This window comes from Pleurodeles waltl, chromosome 8, assembly GCF_031143425.1.
Source record: "Pleurodeles waltl isolate 20211129_DDA chromosome 8, aPleWal1.hap1.20221129, whole genome shotgun sequence".
NCBI classification, from domain to species: domain Eukaryota; kingdom Metazoa; phylum Chordata; class Amphibia; order Caudata; family Salamandridae; genus Pleurodeles; species Pleurodeles waltl.
In genome coordinates, this window is record NC_090447.1 from 381,545,960 (window position 1) to 381,567,157 (window position 21,198).

The following is a 21,198-nucleotide window of genomic DNA, read 5'->3' on the forward strand; positions in this document are numbered from 1 at the left end:
GGGCAACCCACCCACTGCAGAGACTTGAGAGACCGTGGCTCTGCACTCCCCAGGATGCATCAATGGGCATGGAGCCCCCTCGTGGATCTGGCTTCGTGCACTCATCCGGCTGAGGTGCCCCCGCTTCTCTTCCCCCTGAGGTGCCTGTTGTATTTCTATCTGATGCCCCTGCAGTGTTCTCCCTATTTTGATCGGGTATCTTGTGTGGGCCTTGCCCATGCATTTCGGGCCCAGTGGTCCACGGACAATGAATGGTGCAATACCTGCACTACTAATCGTGGTGTATATTTTGTTTAATGTGTATATATATATATATATATATATATATATATATATATATATGTATATATTTGCTTACTGTATTTTGATATATTACAATGGTTCAACTCATTTCCTTTTGTCTTTGCATTCTTCTGGGGGGGGTTGGGGGTTGTTACTGTAATGTATAGATATGCATTGGTGTGTGTGTTGTAGTGGGTGAGGGTCGGGGTGGGGGTTGGAATGTTGGTTGTGTGTGTCCCTGTGTTTTTGCCTCCCCCCTCCCCATGTCATAGGTGCAGTACTCACTGTGGTCTTCCCCGCCGGCGTTGATGATCCTCGTATAGGAGCAGGAAGACTATCGCAGGGAGTATATGGAGTTCCGGCTCCATGTGCCCTCGTTCCTCGTGGAGTGTGTAGAGGTGAGCGTTTTCCCTTTGAAATGGCTGTTTCCGCCGTGTTTTTATCCGCAGTGAATCCGCCCCAGAAAAGGTGGCGGATTGGTAGGTTGTGATACTGTGGGCGGTACATTGTCCTCCGCCTGTCTGTTGGCGGTGACCGCCGCGCTGTTTGTCTGTACCGCCGTGGCGGTCTGAGTGTTAAAGTGGCTGTCTTTGTTGGCGATTTCCGCCATGGTCATAATTCCAATTTTTTTACCGCCGGCCTGTTAGCGGTTTTACCGCCGCTTTAACACCGTCCGCCAGGGTTGTAATGACCACCTATGTGTTTTTTATTAACAAGTACTTTTTAAATGATTTTATATTTTCTTGTCTTAGCATAACTAAGGGCTACAGAACTTGCATTTTGTCATCATGTAAATGTGCTGAATTAATTTTTCATAACATGAAACTTTCTTTCAGATTCATTCTCATGAGAAGTAAAGTACCATTTGTAAAGGCCTATTGTTCAACTGTAGAAGAATTGTGCACAGCTATCCTTGAAAAGTATATATTTCAGGAACATGGCATACTTTTGTTTCAAACTGTTTAGATTCACATGGAACTGAGATGATCCCATGGTAAAAACCTGGGAACCAATTGAACTGTTGCAAAGGCATTCTTTTGTTTCAAACCGTTGGAATCACATAGAAAGAGGAGATGTTCTCATGTCAGACCTGGACAATTATCAGACTGTTGCAAAGTGAAGTTGTCAATTTATTCTTATTGGATGATGCCCCTTTAAGGAGACCTGAAATCATGTCAATGGACCAATCAGAACATTTTATGTGAATTAAAATATGGATGGACATTGGAACTTCAGTGAGTCCCGGTTCAGCTCTTGTTCTGTCTTGGCTTGAGACAGACACTGACCTGATACTTGCAGACGCATTGCTGAACTGATGCTTTGCTGATGAAGATTCCCTGAATGCTATGTCCCTTAGAGATGTATCTTTCTCTCTGCCATTTGCCCCTGCCTATTGAAATGCCATTTTTAAGATAGACTCTTCACTAAGCGGATGCTTATTTTATTTTTATTTTAGTTAGCATCCGTAGTTATTTTATTTTTCCAAATTATTTTGTCCCTCTTTTATTTTTCTATTTTGTTTGCACATGTATGTCCCTAATTTGGTTAGTTGTAAGGTTAACTTGTGACCAGCAAATGATTAGTGACCTAATTGGATTTGCTTTTTTTGTTTTTTTATTCATCAAATTCAGCTTTATTCGATCAATTGACCATAAAAGCAACATAAAAACAAACTAGTAAGTAGTACATGAATAAATTGTAATTGTTTTGTTTAAATACAGCATCTACACATCTATAAATTAGTTTAAAATCATTAAAACAATAGAAAGCACAAATTACACATGAAACTCTAAAACCTGTCTAAAAGAAAGAAAAAAGAAATGAAACCTTAGGTTGTTTTTTGGAGATGGCAGCCTGTGTGCCATGCTGTCACTAGATGCTTGCTTACTGGAAGAATTACATTGACTGAATTGTGACTTTTTAGCACCCGTAGAGCCAAGGAACAGTTCTTAAATCCCATAGCCCTTCAAGTATTTTGAATCCATTTTGATCGCGGAATCGCATAGGCTGGACAGAAGAACATAAAATGTTAGATGGTTTCAAAGGTACTGCCACAAGCAGGGCATATATCAGGAAGACTGATCGGCCCCCACCTATGAATCAATGACATCAGGGGCAAAGAGCCGAAACAAAACCTTGCATATAGACTTTTGCCCTGCAAATCCGGTATGATGTCCAGATAAGATTCAAACTTTGGAGACCATTTAAGATCAATAAAAGAATTAGTAAAACAACCGTGAGATTTACAGGTTATATTGTTATCCCTAACATAAGACCAATAAGTTAACTTTAAAACATTTTTATGCCATCTCTCTAGTTTGTGTGGATTTTCCCAATAATCGCCAACACCCAACAAACGAAACCAATGGGACACATGGCAAATCCAGGGGAGAGTATTAGCATTTTTACATTTTAATAGGTCGAGTAGTGAGGTCTTATAAATATCTAATTCAGGGGTAATCCATAGCCTGATCCAATATAGAATGGGTATTAAAATAACTAGATCTGCTACTCGACTTAACCCCAAATCTAAAAATAACGGAAGCAGGGGTGTAGAGCGTGGACACGCTATCAAAGCCCTTGCAAAGTTGTTTTCCCCCACTGAGATCTTGTTACAGTTGGAAAAACCCCATACTTCCGCTCCATACAGGGCTGCACCTTGTGCCTTAGCTATATAGATTTTTATTGCTGGGGAAACAGCTTTTGTAAAGGAACTTTGATAAAAGCGCAGTATGGATGAAGCTCTGTGTTGTAATAACCCTGCGCTTTTTATGATCTGCTCTTCTCATGATAGTTTACTAGTTAGCCTGACTCCCAGATAGTCTATAGAGCTAACTTCCTTCAAAGGGACTCCATCAATGTGAATGGAACATCTTTTGCTAGGCCCTTTGGATAACACCATCTGTTTAGTTTTATTAATGTTAACCTCCAACCCGTGATCGCTACAAAATAGATTGAACCAGTCAACAAGGATTTGCAACCCCATCGGTGTCTTGGAAATGAGGAGCGAATCGTCCGCGAAAAGCAGGATGGGGATTTATTGTGTATTGAAGAAGGGAGCATCATTCTGGCATGTGGACACAGCCTTCACTACTTCATTAATAAATAAAGTAAATAGTAAGGGGGCTAGCACACAACCTTGGTGAACTCCCCTTCTAATTGGAATCTGTTCTGTCAGTTCGCCTTGTTCACCCCATCTCACTTGGGCATAAGTATTTTCATGTAATCGTTTTAGCAGGAGTAATAAGTCCTCTGGAACTCCCAGTCTGCCCAGCACTTCCCACAGTTTAGCTCTTGGGACCAGGTCAAAAGCAGATTGCAAGTCTATAAATACTACATATAGACATTGCTTGGCGATAAGAACATATTTCCAGTACAATATGGCCAATCGAAAGACCTGGTCTACCGTGCTGATTTTAGCACGGAACCCTGCCTGTAATTGGGAAAGAATTTGGTGCTCCTCGACCCAGCTAGTTAGCCTCTGTAGAATTTGTTTAGTGAAAATCTTTTGTAAGTTGTCTATAAGGCTAATTGGCCTGTAATTGGATGGAAGGTTAGCATTTCCTTTTTTATAGATGGGTATCATTTCCGCCCCCTTCCATGTACCTGGGATTTGTCCCCCTGCAGCTATACTATTTGAAATGGCATTAATATACCAGGACCAGATATTTTGTTCCGATCTATAAAGATCTGCAGGAAGTTTGTCCGGTCCGGGTGCTTTGCCAAGTTTCAAACTATTTATAGCCTCAAGAGTTTCTTCTACTTTATAAATGAGGTGACCCTTAGGAATACACTGGGCCCCCACTTGGAGGAGCGTACTGGGGTTCAAATCCAATAGCATTGGTGGGGAGTGGACTAAATTAGTGTCCGTTGAGCCCTCTGGTAGGGCATAAAGGGTGGAAAAATGCTCTACCCAGCTTTCTGGTTGTATGTGGTTGCTGGGGCAACTCCTACCTCCATTTTCTCTTTTAGACAGAAGTTCCCAAAAACGCTTGTTGTTCTTCTCTCTAGAGGCATTTAATAATTCCTGCCACAGGGAATCCTACCACCGCTTTTTTGCATTGGACAGGGTTCCTTTATATAGGGACCTAGCTTGTTTAATATCCCCCTGGGAACCAGACATTACTACTGCTTTTAGCCCAGACTTGGCCTTTAAGCACCTCTCATCAAATCATCCCTTATGTGCCCCTTTCCCTTCACATGGCTTCGACTGCCTTGCTTTGTAAAAGAACCCCCGCAGCTGAATGGCCATGCTATCATGTATTTTAAGAATCAGAATACTGCCCACAGCCTGGTCTTCGTACTCAGCCAAACTATTTAGAAAAATGTGGTATATTGCTCTAATACGATGTGGGTTGGACATCACTTTTGGCCAAGTAATCTTAGTGAATTTATTGTTCCAGCATGCTGGCGGAATTGTTGTAACATGATTATTAAGTGTTCTCCTGAACATTTCTCCGGAGAAGGTAAGAAGCAGGGGGAAATGATCGCTATCGCTTCTCACTTCTACTTTCATGTCTTCCAAGTGGGGCAACAACCTGACATCAACTAAAAAATAATCAATAGTGCTTGTGGACTTGCCCCTTTTAAACGTTGGTGCAATATTCATATCATATGGTGTTCTACCATTGCAAGCCCTAAGGCCGTGTTTTAAACACAGTGTAGCTAATTGCATGGCCACCCGAGATTTTTTACTGGGCCGAGTAGTAGGTAATTGTGGGATCCCCCACAGCTCATCCTCTTCGTCGGTTAGGCCACTAATAAGGGTGGAAGGTTCGAAGGTACAATTAAAATCTCCAGCTACAATTAAAATAGTCGTGGGGTGGAGGCTTTCTACAAATTAGGAAAAAATGGCCAAGGTGTGAGACTCAGAGCTGCATGAGACCGATCGTATATAAACATTAACAATGACAATTGAGAAGCTTGTAGTCACACTGCAGGTTCTTGATAACAAGTAGTAACAGCCCACCTTTCGCCGGGCCCGACCCCTTCTCTGACGGTATAGCAGGAACACTAAATGAAAGAAATCCATCTATATTGATAGCATCCTCTACCCAAGTTTCCTGGAACAGACAAATATCTATATCTTTAATAAAAAAGGCCCATTCGCTATCATCTAATTTCTTTGCCAAGCCAGCAATGTTCCAAGACATGAGTTATAACGTGCATTTGCCTTGGTTTATCATCATAGTTGAGCAGCCAGCATCCCCCGGGCCCAATTAATTACTACAGGTGTCTTATGATGGTACTTTATTATTCCCCTTTGAATGTAAGACCTTCGAACAGGCCATCACATGAGTCACTGGTTCAGAAGTTAGTCAATCAGGATCAGGCAACAACCCAAGATCGGTAGCTACCTTACATACAACACCTCCACAGGAATTAGTTGAGCCATCTGGTCCATCCGGTCCCATATCTAGTCCAGAATTATGTGGGTTTAACATAATTCGTATCCCCCCAATAGTTGTTACACTGTTCAGATGGGAGCGAGAATCAAAATCCATTAGTTGAGTCACCATGGTCTCATCTTCAAAATGGATAGTAATTATATCAAAATTGGTCCCTGGGATGCTGTTTCTCTCAGCCGATGTTATATCAGAATGAATGACAGAGAGGCAACTTCGTTGGGAGCGTATCCAGTGTGTGACTTTATTAATCAAAGAGGCTTGGTTCTCCACTGACCCTGGCGATAATTTTGGAACATTGATCAAATAGATTTTATTTGTTCCATGACTTGTACACAAATCCTGTTCTTTGATAGCTATGTTCTCAGTATTGTTACAAGAGGAAATATTGTTGTTGTAGGAGATTTTATATGGCCTGTTAGGGGATTGTGTAGAACTGTCCTCTTGAACAGTTTCCGGGAGGTCAGATCCGCTAATCCTAGCTAATTCCTCTGGCTCTATCACTAGTTGAATTGCTCGCCCAGTTTCCTTGACGGTCTCTGTATCTGGGTGCATTTTCAAACCTCCCTTTGGGCCTCAAGTTATCTTTGGTGGGGTTGCGGCGGTAATCTTCCCTCCCTTGTGGAGTTGTCCTCCCTCTAATGGGGAGACAAGAATGATCCCTTGACTCAGCCCCCTTTATTGGGGCAGAAGACGGGAAAACTTATTTTCCCCTGGCCTCCCCACAAACCCTGCAAATCCCTTCGCAAGCACAGTTATTCCCATGCTGGTGCACAAGATTGCTCTTCAAAAGATCTATTAATACTAGAACCAATCCCTTGACTTCATCGACTCTCTGGAGAACTGTAGCCAGGTTGCCTCTGCTAGCTGCAGATTCATTACCTTCCGGATCAGGCTGGGAGATCAATGGGATAACGCTAGTATTGGAAATTCAAACTACAGGCTTGAACACACTCATGGGCACAGGCGAATCCTCTGTTACCAGCAGTGGTTCAAAGCGATTAGAACACAATAGACTTGGAACCACCTTGATCACCGGGCTCAACGGAAGGAAAGTCGGTGTATTTGGTACATATGGGGAACCCCCCTGGGATACTGGAGGACTCACTATACTGAGAATGGGTTTTGGAGTGGGGTCCCTACAATTGTGCGGGCCCCCATCCCCATCAACCTCTGTTGTTGCATCTAGAGGATTTCTCTTCCCCTTCTTTTTAAATATCTCCGAGATTTTTCTATCCTTGGGGGGGCCTTTCTTTGGATTATTTGTCCCCATGGTTTGTGTACCTAACATTGACTCAACTTCTTGGACTAAGAGATCTTTTTCGTCAAGTGGATTTAGCCTATTGGATGGGCCCAAATTCAGAGATCTATTTGGGCGGTTTTTCGCTATTTTTGTTCCCTTGGTTTGCACTGGTAAATCTACAGCCTTCCTTTTCCCCATGATAATAGTACTCATAAAATCAATAAATACAAAATACAAGGAAAAAAAGGATAACTCTCTTACTTGTATATTGAATGTCCTGCCACTGGAGTATCTGGCCCTGCCTGCCAAGCCTCTTCCGGAGAGTAGCAGCGTCCCACTCGTCGCCTAAATACTTGTTTAAATAGAGCCCTCCGGGTAGTAGCCACCAAATAACAGCAGGAGAACTTGTAAAAGAGGCCTGCTATTAATGCAACTGCAATGGTAAACAATACTACTCAGTTTAATCTGTGTAGAATAAACTGTTTTTTTATTTATTGGCAAACCATAAGAGAAAGAAAAGAAAGAAAAAAAAACAAAGTCAAGAGCAGGCAGGATAACAAAAAAACAGATAGCGAACCCAAAGCCAGAAAGCCAATTCAGCATAAACCAACGATGGTACTATCTAATGCCCCTGGCTCATTCAGTAATGTTTTCAGACCACCTAGTCAGTGCTGATCAAATCTGGTCCTCTACGCCGCTTCCTATTGCCTTTGAACCTATGTAAACTCAATTGCATAATATGGATGGCCAAGAATCTCACCCTCCAACTTTCAAATGTTGGGGGCTCAGCTTTTAACCAGTCTGAGGAAATGCAAAGCTGAAATGTTGCCATGGCAATAAATAGAAGATACTTTTCCTATTTTGCACACCGATTTTCTTCAGCGGAATTGCCCACCCCTAATAGCACTATTGCGGGTGTAAAACTGACCTGACCCTTGATAATAACACTGAGAAGCTGCTCCCTTGCCTGAAACAATGGCTTCAGTTGGGCACACGTGAAAAACAGATCAATGATCTTGGCCTCCAACCCCCTAAAACGATTACATTTCCCGTCAGAGCCACCCCATTTAAAGACCTTGGCCGGCGTACAGTACAGATTAAATAGAGTCTTATAGTGTTGTAGTGGTTAGACTGGCTGAGAATTTTCTACCATCTGCAGTGATTCTTCCAACCACCCTTCCTTACCAAGACGCGAACCCCATTTTAAATTCTGGAGAGCAACATCATCTTTCTGAATATTTACTAGTACATTATAAAGTTCTCCTAACTTGTCCTTATGCCTAATTGCTTGTATTATCAGAATCGTATCTATAGTGGCAGTTTCTTTTTTTGACAATGAAGAAAATCCAGGACTTGCAAAAAGTTTTAAAAAAATGGTTCAGAGTTAAATCATAATGGGCCTGCAAAACTGCAAATGATTTAAGTAGGGTGTTGGCATATAAATCGCCAATCTTAGTTATCCCTTGTTGTCTCCAGATATCCAAAATGAAGCCTTGAAAAACAGAAGATGGGAGTGGCAGGGCGGACATTGGTGAATATAAGCTTATCCTCCCTATAGAAGTGCTCCATTTCAGCTCTGCCCATATCATATAAACCGCCAGGAGAACATTAAATCTTGTTTTATTAAAGTAACTAGGTTCAATATGTTTCGGGAACCAACCTTTAGCCTCAAAGCCTAGCATCATTTTGTAAATAGAGGGAGACTCTGCAAAGTTACACCCCTCCATTTCTCCAGAAATTAATATGTTCATATGTTGCAAACAGCATGCAGAATAATGAGGTGTAAAATGGGGGACCGTCCATCTACCTTGGGATATTGGGAGAGTCATATATTTCAGAGCCTTTCTAGGTTTGGTGTAGCCCCACAAGATGCTGCTACAAATTTTCTCCAGCTTAGCCAACTAGCTCCTAGTAAACTCTAAGGGGATATCACAGAAAATATATAATACCCTGGGTACATTGCAACAACCTAAAAGAGAAAGATTTAAGTGATGTATTCTGTCTAAATCCCTTTTTATCTTAGCCAACAGTGGGGCCATATTTTGATTCACTACTTGACCTACTGTGACAGTGAATCTGATCCCCAGATATACAGCATCAGATACAACCTGCTTGTCTATAACAGATGTCAGGGTTGAACAAATGACCTGAGTCTTATCCTTATTTACTTTTTAGTCAAAGTATGTTCCAAACAACTTAGCCAGTCTTTCAATTTCTTTAATGGCTCCATCAGAATTGGTTGTGGACACTAGCACATCATCCGCATAAGCAAAAACCTTATAGCTCTCCCTGTAGTAAATGATTGGGTTAATATCTGTACACTCTTCCAATTTACTTAGAAAAAGATCTATGTACAGTGCAAACAGTAATGGTGACTAAGGCCAGCCCTGCCCACTTCTTTTAGCTATAGATATTAAGTCAGATTCTAGACCTGCTAAACATACCCAGGCTTTGGAGCGTTTGTACATAGCTTTGATAGCTGTTAAAATCCTTCCCCGACCCCCTTCCATTTCAGGAAACACGATCAAATGCCTTCTTGGCATCTAGTAAAATCAAGCTAAATTATGTTTGATGTACTTCCTCAAGATCAAACAGGGAGATGACTCTTCTAATATGGTCAACTGTCCCTCTGCCTGGAATAAACTCATGCTGCCTTTTGCATACTGAAGGAGAGATAACCCTTGGCAGCTTACTTGCTAGAATCTTGGCATATATTTTCCCATCACAGTTCAGCAGTGACTTTGGGATGTACAACCAAGGAGCACATGGAGGTCTGTCCTTTAAAAAAAAATCTACTAGGCTGGCTACTTCCCAAGATGGTAGGATCTGTCCTTGCTGAGCCATTAAGAAGGCTGATAACACATCATTTCATAGTTCTTGAAAAAATACCTTAAAGAACTTGAGTGGGAGGGTGTCTGGCCCAGGTGCCTTTCCAGAAGCCAAAGAAATCATGGCTTCATATATAGTCACATATATTTCTTCTTGGAGCTTGGAGTTTCCAATAGCGTTTGCTCCTCCTGGCTAAACCTACATGATTTTAACCCTCCCAGAAACGCCACAGCATCTCTGTAGCCACCAGCTGCTTGTTCTAAATCATCAGAATATAGCTCTTCATAGAAGTCTCTAAAAACTTTTATAAGATCGCCTTTGGCTTTTCCAATTTTCATCAGTAAGAATCCTTGATCAAAGCTATATCCCTGTATGACACTCTTGGCCTAATTTGCCTCGCTAAGACGTTGGGAGTGAAATCCCCATACTCATAGCATTCAGCCCTAAACATCTGATATTTAACTGCTGCTGCATTGCTGATTGGCCTTAGCTTTCAATATAGATAGCTCGGCTTGAGCAGTATGGGCCTCTTCCCCCTTCATTATACTTTGCATCAGTTTCCCCTCTGCCTGCATAAGCTCATGATACAAACTCCTGAACCTCTGTCTCCCTCACCTTCTGCAAATGTAAGCCAAAGCTCAGCATCTCCCCTATGACACCAGCTTTAATACATCCCAAATCTATCATTATCTAAAAATTGTTTTAGCCAGACATGCATATGTTCTAAAAAGCCTGGGTCAGGTAATAGCTTTTTATCAAATGTCCAGGCTCGACGATGCCTAAGAAATCTGGTTATCAGTATAACCAAGAACAGTGGATTATGGTCTGACAAAATTCTTGGGGAAAATTCTATCCCTGCTTCAGAGGTTGAAGTTGCTGAGGTAAAGAAATACTCTCTAAAGGAGCTCTGTTCAAGGCTCAGACCCAGGCCCCTGATGAGGTTCATGACTTGACCCAAGCAGGCATAGTAGAGAAACCTCATTGGGGCAAACAAACTGCAGCTGAAGGAAGTTGACCAGCTCGGATAAAGATCTGGGAGATACATTTTTCTCTATGTCAGATCAATCTAGCTAGACTAGTGACAAAGACTTTGACCTTGGCGAGGGAAACAGTTGGGCTTGGAAAACGTTTTGATGTGATGCTGGCTCTGAGCCGACCACTCCCGGAGAAGGCAAAAGCTCTGAGTGGTGAAGGGGCCAGATCAAACTGAAAGGCCTAAAGATGCCACTGTTAGAAAAAATAAAAAGAAGAGAAGCCTTCGCTCATGCTCACCTAGCTATTAATTAAAATCTAAAGTACCTAAAGATTTGCACTAGGACTACTCCTCCACCTCTGGCTTTGGGGGGTACAGATACTCTTGCTAATCCTATAACAACCACATAGACAATTTCTTTGGAAATTATACATCAGAGTATTAGGGAGTATCAGGAGGAGACAAAGGGCGAAAGTTGCAGAACACAGTTAGCCTGCCGCAAAATGCAGGGGGACATTTACCGGGTGACAAAAACATACTCTGAATTTGCCATACATATGGGGGACGCTGAGACTCATATCTCTAAACTGGAGGATGATGCTTCCACACAAGGAGAGACTGATGATTTGCGGAAAACTCAGATGGATGATACCCACTGGAAGTTGGCGGATCTTGAGGATAGACTGAGACAAAACAACCTTTGAGTACTAGGCATTCCGGAGGGGAAGAAAGGCGCAGACCTTCGTAGAATTATGGTGAATCTTTTTAAGGAAGCCTTCCCAGACCTAGTCCACTGGGACTAGGAAAGAGAAATTCAGACGGCTCACAGATTCCCTTTTAAAACAAAAAACAAATTGAATGCAGAGACAGCAGAGGCTAGGGAAATATTGATTTGTTTGCACAACCTCCAGACAAGACAGGTTTTGTATAACCTTGCTCACCCAGACCATAAACACACAGCAAAGGGGTGTGACTTCTTTGTTAGACCAGACTTCTGTCATGCCGCTGTGGAGAAAAGATGGACACTTCATCAAGTAATCTCACCGTTGTAGAATAAGGGGGCCAGGTCTTTTTGATGAACCCAGCTAAGCTGAAGGTGGTTGTTAATGTCAGGGCCCACTATTTTCTCTCCAACTGAAGGCTAAGGAGTTCCTGGACTCACTTTGATAGTAAAAAGGCTTGGCAGAAGCTGGGACATGAGGATTTTTCCATGAGATTATATGTACTTATGCACTTATGTTGTTATTATAAGGCACTTTATGTGGGTGATGGAATTGTGTGACATGAGGAATATTGTATTGATATCAAATATTTAGGAACAAAAGGGAAGTAGGATGAGGAGCAAAAATCCATTGTGGAAGGGACCTGGCAGTTCCTTTGGCCTCTACAAGGTGGTGGTGGTTGGTATTGGGGAAGAGGGTTGGGGGGCTGCCAGTAGGGAGAGGTTGTGGGGTAGAGTAGGGAGGGAGCTCTGGATGGGCAGTGGGAATTAGGAGGGAATTTGGGCTAAGGAAGGGCAAGGTTAATAGGCAAACTAGTATGTACGGGCAAGCTGGTCTAATTGGGACCTTAAGAAAAATATTTAGCAAAAAGCAATGGATGATAACCCTCTTGGGGCAACCAGTCAAAGATAAGGCAGGGGGATTGATAGATATCCAGAAGCAAACATGGGTCATAGGCTAAGAATATGTTCTATCAATATCTGTGGTCTGAATGACTCATAAAAGAGAAGGAAGGTGGCAATGGGCATAACATCAATGCAAGCCGATTTCGTCTGCATACTAGAGACCCATATCCCTTGCATGAGGCAGGAAGTGCTGAGGGGGTTGGGGCTGACACTTTTTAGCCTGGACACAGCAGACAGTAACAATGTGGGGGTGACAGTTCTGGCCAGAAGTTATTTTTGTAATCCAGTCCGCTCCACCATGGTGGATAAAGGGGATTGCTCGGCCATCTTAGAATGCAATGTGGGAGCGGCCAGGTTTACTCTTTGTACTATCTACGGATCAAACTTTGATGAAGCTGAAATACTTGATGCTTTAAATCTGAAATTGGCTTCTTGGCCATTTCCCTAAACAATTTGTGGGGATTTTAACATCCACCTTCAAGTTAACAAGGGTCCAACAATGTCTGATAGCTATCAGAGACTTAAACCAAAGGTATTTAGGGGCATGAGAAGGTTGATAAAGGATCATGCTGTTACTGATGTCTTGGAAAAACTTAATTCTCCGGACCCCGGTTATACATATTACTCCTTCCCTCATAATAAACTGGTAGAACTTGATTGGATTTGAACTGACTAAATGATCGTGCAATCTGAGCACCACGTTATTTCTGGGTCTCAGATGTTTCTGTTAATTTTCTCTATCATTCTTCTTGAATGTTTAGTTTAATTGATGTTAGTTTGATCAAAATTGTTTGGTCGTCTTGGCTAACCCTTGCGGATTTTGTATCTTTATAACTTGGTTTTACACATAGTCTACATGACGCCCAGCTTCTGTTTGTAATAAAGATTTGAACTATGTTCCTGATTGGAGTTTTCCTTCCGTGACCACATTGGTAATGGTAGTGTTGAAGTAATTGTTTATGGTTCACCACACATTTTACTGGGTCAAAAGATTCATCAATCTGGTTGTGCATTTGAATCCTGTAAAGGATAAAAAAAGCATCCACAATGCACATAATATCTTGGCTGTTATTTGTCTGAAGTGAATTGGTGCTGTTCAAGATTGTTGAATGGCAAGCATTATAGCTGCTCCTACTTCTGCTGCCCTTTCCAGCTCCTCTGACTGCTGCTGCCTCTGTCTTTGCTGGGACGAACTGAGAGTCTCCTGACTCCCAGTTCGAGGCCCTCCTCCACCCACAGGCTCATCCCTGCGCCTCATCCCTGGTGGTCTAGTGGCCATCACAAGTAAGTATTTCTTTCTCTCTGTTGCTCTTTCACTCTTGCTTTTTTGCCTTTTTCCCTGTCTTTTCTAATTTTTCCTCTATTCATTTTTCCTCTCTCGCCTCTTTCCTCTGCCCCCTCACCCCTGCGAAGCACCTTTCCCACCCTCCCGCCTCCCAGCTGACCTCTCTCCCACCCCCCATTTCTTAATGGCAGCCACAGAGTGGCCACACCGCTGGCGTGCTGAATTTGAGCCAAAGGAAATCCCGTCTGCGCCCGTTAAACCACCTCCTGGACTGCCTCCATTACAGCTCCAAGACCCTCCTCTGTCTCAACACCGGACATCTCAGCAACTGCTGCACCATCTCCCCCAAGGACACCCATGGACCTTTCACCTGCAAGAACTGCAACTTCAGCGTCAGCCTGAACAAGCTGAAGGGGCTCTCAGCACGCAAAAGATACCAACAATTTCCACAACCCATCAACTGCCTGCTCCTGAACATCTGCTCCCTCCACAAACACACCACCGAACTCTGGGACCTGATTGACACCGCCCGACGGGACATCGCCTTCCTTACCGAGACCTGGACAAACCCCATCTTGGGTCCAGACATTGCCATCGCCATTCCCAAGGTTACAGCATCCTAAGGAGGGACCACCACCCCGGCGGAGGAATCGTCATCGCACACAAGTCCTCACTACGTGTCAAGGCCGTCCCAGAAGAACACTGCACTACCATAGAACACCTTCACTTCCTGGTCCACTCCAGCCACAACTCCTCCAGCCACAGCACACTGGTGTACAGGCTACCCTGTCCCAGCCCAGCTTTCACTGACAACATCGTAGACATCGCTACCGCCTGGGCCCCAGCGTCAGTCAACGACCTCCTCTTTGGCGACCTGAATTTCCAACTCGAGGACTGCACCGTCTCAAGCACCACCGCTCTAGTCGATAACCTCTCCACCTTTGGCCTCAGACAGCTGGTCTCCAAACCCACACGCATTGCAGGACACATACTGGACCCCACCTCAAGCAAATGGATTACCATCAAGACCATCTCCACCCCAGACTGGACTGACCACCACTGAATACACTTCACAATCACTGCACCCAGCAGCCGCACCTGCACCTCCATGACCCCACACAGCAAATGGAGTGAAATCACCAACGAGCAACTCACCTCATCGCTCACCAAATCCCTCCGTCCTCCTTCCAATGACACCAACACAGCAGTGCGCAATCTCAACGTATCGATCACCAAATGTGCCAAAACTCTAGCCCCTCTCTGGCTGACATCGGCCAAACACGTACCTAAGAAAGCCAGCTGATTCACCACCGAAATCCAAGAATCAAAGCGTACTCACAGACATTTGGAGGAACAGCCAAACCAGCAAAGACCTCGCTCATTTAGAGCCGCAACTGCCGTCCACCAATGAAAAATCAAGAACTCAAGGAAGGACACACTCTGGGAGTGCATCAACCCCTCTGCACACAACTCTAAGGAACTCTTCTAAGTCATCAATGAGTTCACAGATCCCCCCTCCAAAGCCACTGGCATCCCCCTGTCACAGGACCTCTGCAACAAACTTGCTTCCTTTTTCCACCACACGATCCAGGACATCTACAACAGTTTCCTCCTGGAAAATCCGGGCACCAGAACTTGTGACCAACCCACCCCCCCCAGAACCCACCCAGATCATTCACAGCTGGTCCACGCTCAGCACAGGGGATACAGTCAACATCATGAACAGCATCCACTCCGGAGCGCCCTCGGACACCTGCCTGCACCACATATACATCAGAGCCAGCACATACATTGCCTCTAAGCTCCGTAACACAAGCAACTGCTTCATCAACACAAGCACCTTCCCCAGGGACTGGAAACATGCCGAAATACACCCTCTCCTGAAGAAACCTTTGGCTGGCCCATCTGAACTAAAGAATTTCCAGCACATCTCACTGCTACCCTACCCCACCAAAGTACTGGAGAAAGTAATCAACACACAACTACGGAATTTCATTGAGGCCAACAACTCCCAGTCTGGCTTCCGCAGCAACCACAGCATGGTGACAGCCCTCCTGGCAGCCACCAATGACATCTGATTACTCCTAGACTATGGCCACAAAGCAGCACTCATACTCCTCGACCTCTCAGCACCATTCAACACAGTCTTACAGCACTCTGCGCACCAGACTCCATGACACAGGAATTTGCGGAAGAGCCCTGGAATGGATCCACTCCTTCCTCTCTGGGAGGAAACAGAGGGTCAGACTCCCACCCTACACTTCCAGACCCACAGGAGTCAACTGTGGAGTCCCCCAAGGATCCTCACTGAGTCCCACACTGTTCAACATATACATGGCCCCTGTTGATGACATCATCAGAAGCCACGGTATGAACATCATATCATATGCCAATGACACACAACTCATTATTTCCCTCACTGAAGACCCGGACGAGGCCAAAAGTAACTTCCACTCAAGAATGGAAGCTGTTGCCACCTGGATGAGAGAAAGCTGCCTCAAGCTCAACTCGGACAAGTCTGAGCTCATCATCTTCAGGAAGGCGACCTCAGCTTGTGATGACTCCTGGTGGCCCACATCCCTGAGCGTCCCCCCTGAAGCTGAGCACGCCCGCAACTTAGGAATCATCCTCAACTCCTCCCTATCCATGACCCGCCAGGTAAACTCTGTTGCCTCCTTCTGCTGGCACACACTCTGCAAACTTCAGAAGATCTTCAGTTGGATCCCAGCACACTGTTGCTGGATAGTCACCCAGGCCTTGGTCACTAGCAAGCTCGACTATGGCAATGCCCTCTACGCCAGCACCTCAACTAGGAACTTAAAAAAACTTCAACTCATCCAGAACGCCACCGCCAGACTCATTCTGGACCTCCCTCGCTGAGAATACATCTCCCAACACCTGAGGACCCTCCACTGGCTACCGGTGGAGAAGCAAATAACCTTCAAGCTTCTCACCCACACATACAAGGCCATACACAACGCAGGACCAGCCTACCTGAACCACTGCGTCTCCTTCCACTCCCCGCCAGATCCCTCCGCTCAGATGGCCCTGGCCACCATCCCTTGCATCCACAAAACAACCGCCAGAGGACGATCTTTCACCTACACTGCCTCAAACAGGTGGAACAACCTCCCCCTTCATCTCAGACAAAGACTGCTGTTCACCATCTTCAGAAAGAACATCAAGACGTGGTTCTTCTGATGAGGCCCCTCCCCCCCAGCATGGATATAGCAGATTCATTGCCCCTCTTCACATTCTGCAGAGGGGCCTCCTCATTTAGCATTACTCCACTGGCTGTGGCAGTTCACCTTTCCATACCATGACTACTACTGTCAGTGTTTTTTTACTAAATGTTTGGTTGGTAGCATAAAGGGCAGTTAGTATACTAAGGCAGCTCCTCTACATGTTTTGCTGATTAAGAAAACAAACATCGTAGCTTAAATTTAACCCTTCTATCACTCAACTAACCCCAGGAGGAGACTATTTATTTGAGTAAAAAAAAAAAAGGGACTGCGGTTTTTTAATTATAATAATAACTTGTACTATACATTGCTTTCTATGCCACATTTCAGTTGTTTCTAAGCTCTGTAAATAATAGGTGTTATTATTACTCAACTTAAAGGTACTTGTTACCTTCTTCCACTGGCTTATATGTGCCTATGATCATCTGAAAGGGCCTACAGCTACGTGACTCCCCTACAGCAGATATCCCCACAAAACCACATGTTTGCACATGTATTAGACCATAGAGAGAAGTGAAGGGCGGGTGGGCTAAAGTAACTGTTTGAAATCTAAGGGGGTAAATGGATTGGTCCAGTTTCTATACCGGCGGTGAGTAACTAGGGCATGATGTGATTGTGAATTTTGATAGTGTTTTAGTTTTCCAGGAAACTGACATTTTGGTATACCTACGTACTCATCATACTCTGAAATACCTGTAAGGACTGCTGCCAATTATTATGAAAAACAAAGTCAAACAGAACATTGTTTTAATTGTATCCAATGAGACCAGAGGGAAAATTGTGAAGTGCCAATGCTAAATTTTGCTAATTTATCCTCCCTAAAAAAATGCAAAATATGCAAAAGCTACTATTGCAAAAAGCTTGAATTTAAAAAATATTTTTATCAGTGGGGAAAAAGAGCATAGACATGTTAATATTTTTAATAATTCAATGCCCCCTTCCCAAAATTGATAGATCCCAGTTTTGTGTGAGAGGGGACAAGAAAGCTAAAATAGTTCTCGAGAGGGAAGGATACCTGTGCCGATGGAGGGATTTATTGATTCTCTAACAAATAAAAATTCACCAGAGTCTGTGAAAATATAATCTTTCTTTGTACCTAGAAAATGGGCCGCACTATTTACAAAGTGAAAACAGTCGAAAAAATACTTCCACAGGGGAAAAAACTATCAATCTGTGGAGCATACTAACTCCTCTGAGCCTCAGCTGGATTTAGTCAGAGAGAGGACTAGATGTCAAAGAAGCCTGGATTCCTTTACTCAAATCCGACTGTAAATTACTGTAAAATAAGAACAGGTGGCTGAGAAAGTAAGGGGTTACATTTTGCCTGAAATACAATTAAGCCAGTACTTAATAATTCAGACTAACCAGCTTCTTTTTGTTAGTATATCGTTTACCCCTGTTGTAGAAGACCGATGACTAAGGCACAGTCAGACTGTTCTTGTTCCCTTATTTGTTTCCTGTGGATGCTAAGGAATTGCATGAAGGGAGGGGGGCAAAAGGGTAGATTGAATACCACTATCCCTTGCCAAATTAAGGCATTTACCCCTATGTTTGTAGGGAAGGCTAGTAAGTTCATGTGACTCATATTTTGGCACTGTTTTGTAACATCCCTGAATTAAATTAAATTTGAAGATTCAAAGCAGTGTCCACATGACAAGTATATCAGACTTTCTTTTGCGCTAAACTATTTTGCATCCCATGTGCTTTAATCATTTTCTAGATTTTTGATATGGGGTAAAACATTTCCTGAACGTTAACACCTGTCATGCTTTTGCTCCTCAATGTGTCTTGAACTAATTCCCGGACTAATAAAAACACTGTTGCCATATTACCCACTTGTTATAGTGTTCTATTCAGATCAAACCGAGTTACCTTTACTCTAGGAAAATAGTTACATGTCCAAATTAAACCAGAACTGTGGCAGATTATTTTGGAAACAGGCCAAATGGTTATGGATGAGAATGTAAGATATAGCTGCAACTGGGTTAAGGCTACTTACATAAGCAAGCTTGGTTTGGATTCAGCTGTGCAAGGTGATGCACTCTTTATTGTATATCTCTTCTTCAGGAGGCTGCACTTATAGAGCATTCATTGATCTTTAGTGAGTTGGTCTGCTGTATTTTCCTATGGAAACTGATTTAATCAAATTGCATGTCCTTTGTATACTTTCCATACATTATAGCTCTGGCTCAATAAAGAGAGACTTCCGATGATGGGTTTGGTATATCAAAATGCAATAAGGCATTAGTATCAACCAAAGTATCAATCAACTGATCGAAGCTGTTGTTTAATTGAATTTTGTTATGGTAAGCATAATAAATGTGCATGGTTGTAGTAGTGTACTTCAGTGACAAAGATTTAGGAATTGTTAGGCCTGACAGCCTTAGGGTGGTCATCCCCCAACTTTTTGCCTGCCTCCCTCCACTTTTCTGATACTGTTTTTGCTGGTTTTAGGACTTTGCACACTTTACTACTGCTAACCCATGCCAAACTGCATATGCTCTCTCCCTTAAACATGGTAACTTTGGTTTATCCCCAATTGGCATATTTGATTTCTTATAAGTCCCGAGTATAGTGCACTACATGTGCCCAGGGCCTGTAAATTAAATGCTACTAGTGAGCATGCAGCACCATTTGTGCCACCTACATAAGTAGCCCCTTAACCGAGTTTCAAGCCTACCCTTGAAAGGCCTGTGTGCGCAGTTTCACTGCCACATCAACTTGACATTTAAAAATACTTGCCAAGCCTTAAAACTCCCCTTTTTCTACATATAAGTCACCCCAAAGGTAGGCCCTAGGTAACTTAGAGGGCAGGGTGCTATGTAGGTAAAATGCAGGACATGTACATATGTGTTTTACATGTCCTGGTAGTGAAAAACTCCTAAATTCGTTTTCCACTACTGTGAGGCCTGCTCCTTTCATAGACTAGCAATAGGTCTGCCTTCATATACTTTTTGAGTGGTAGATTCTGATCTGAAAGGGGTAAGTAGGTCATATTTAGTATGGCCTGAATGGTAATAAAAAATCCTGGTTATTGGTGAGGTTGGATTTTATATCACTATTTTAGCAATGCCACTTTTAGAAAGTGCCATTTCTCTGTACTTAAAAAACATCTGGGCCTTACAGCCTGTCTTCAATCAATGTCTGGGATGGGTTGGTTGACGGCTCCCTTGTGCGCTTCACCCAGACAATTACAAACACAGGACACTGAGTCACACCTGTACTCATCTGCATATTGAATGGGTCTTCCTGGGCTGGAAGGGTGGAGGGCCTGACACTTACATTTCAAAGGACAGTGGCCTGCTCTCACACAAAGGACTGCCAAACCCCCTACTGGGACCCTGGCAGACAGGCCTGAGCTGAAAGGGGAACTTGTGCACTTCAAAACCATTCTTTGAAGTCTCCCCCAATTCAGAGGCATTTTTGGGTATATAAACTGGGTCTCTGACCCCACCAACTCAGACACTTGTGGACCTATACCTGCATCCTGTCAGGAGGAACTGCCTGGCTGCCCAAAGGACTCATCTGGACTGCTTTGTTGAGAAGGACTGCTGCCATGCAGTTGCCCTGCTGCCCCACTGACCTCTTACTTTGCTGAGAAGGACTTTGCCTTCCCCAAAAGTGCTCTCCAAGGACTTGGATTGAACTTGCCTCCTGTTTTCTCAGCTCTTCAGGAAATTCCTTGTGCATAGAAAATCGATGCACCGCCTGCTGAAATCGATGTGAAGCCTGCATTGTGACCTAGAAAACGCTGCACAGCCGACTCGAAAGACACAGCCCGACTTCCTGAGTGGAAATTCAAAGCGGCGCCTGCCTTGCAATGGAAAAATCGACGCATCGCCTACTCGATTGAAGCAGTGCCCGTACCTTCTTCCAGCGAATCAAGAATTTTCCCTGCATCATCTCTGGGCATCAAAATATCCCTGCAGTGCAGTGAGGAACCAAAACTGGCCACCGAAAAACGATACAAGCCCCTTGCAGCATGGAAAGAAACAACGCATTGTCTATGTCACGCCAGAAAATATGATGCAACACCCTATTTTTCCACACATCCCCTCCCCTGCAGTCTCTGTGCGTCGCTATTTTTGACGCATACCAGGTAATGTGTGAAACAAAGATACTACTGTTTATTGCCAAGGATTAAGACTCTTTTAAAACTTTCCAAAGTAATATTTCAACTTGTGCTCATTGGATCTTTGTCAGTTTGACCTTATTTTATTCAGATAAATATGTTCTATTTTTCTAAGCCTGTGTGGTGCATTTTTGTGGTGCTTTCACTGTGTTACTCTAAGAGTTATTGCACAAATACTTT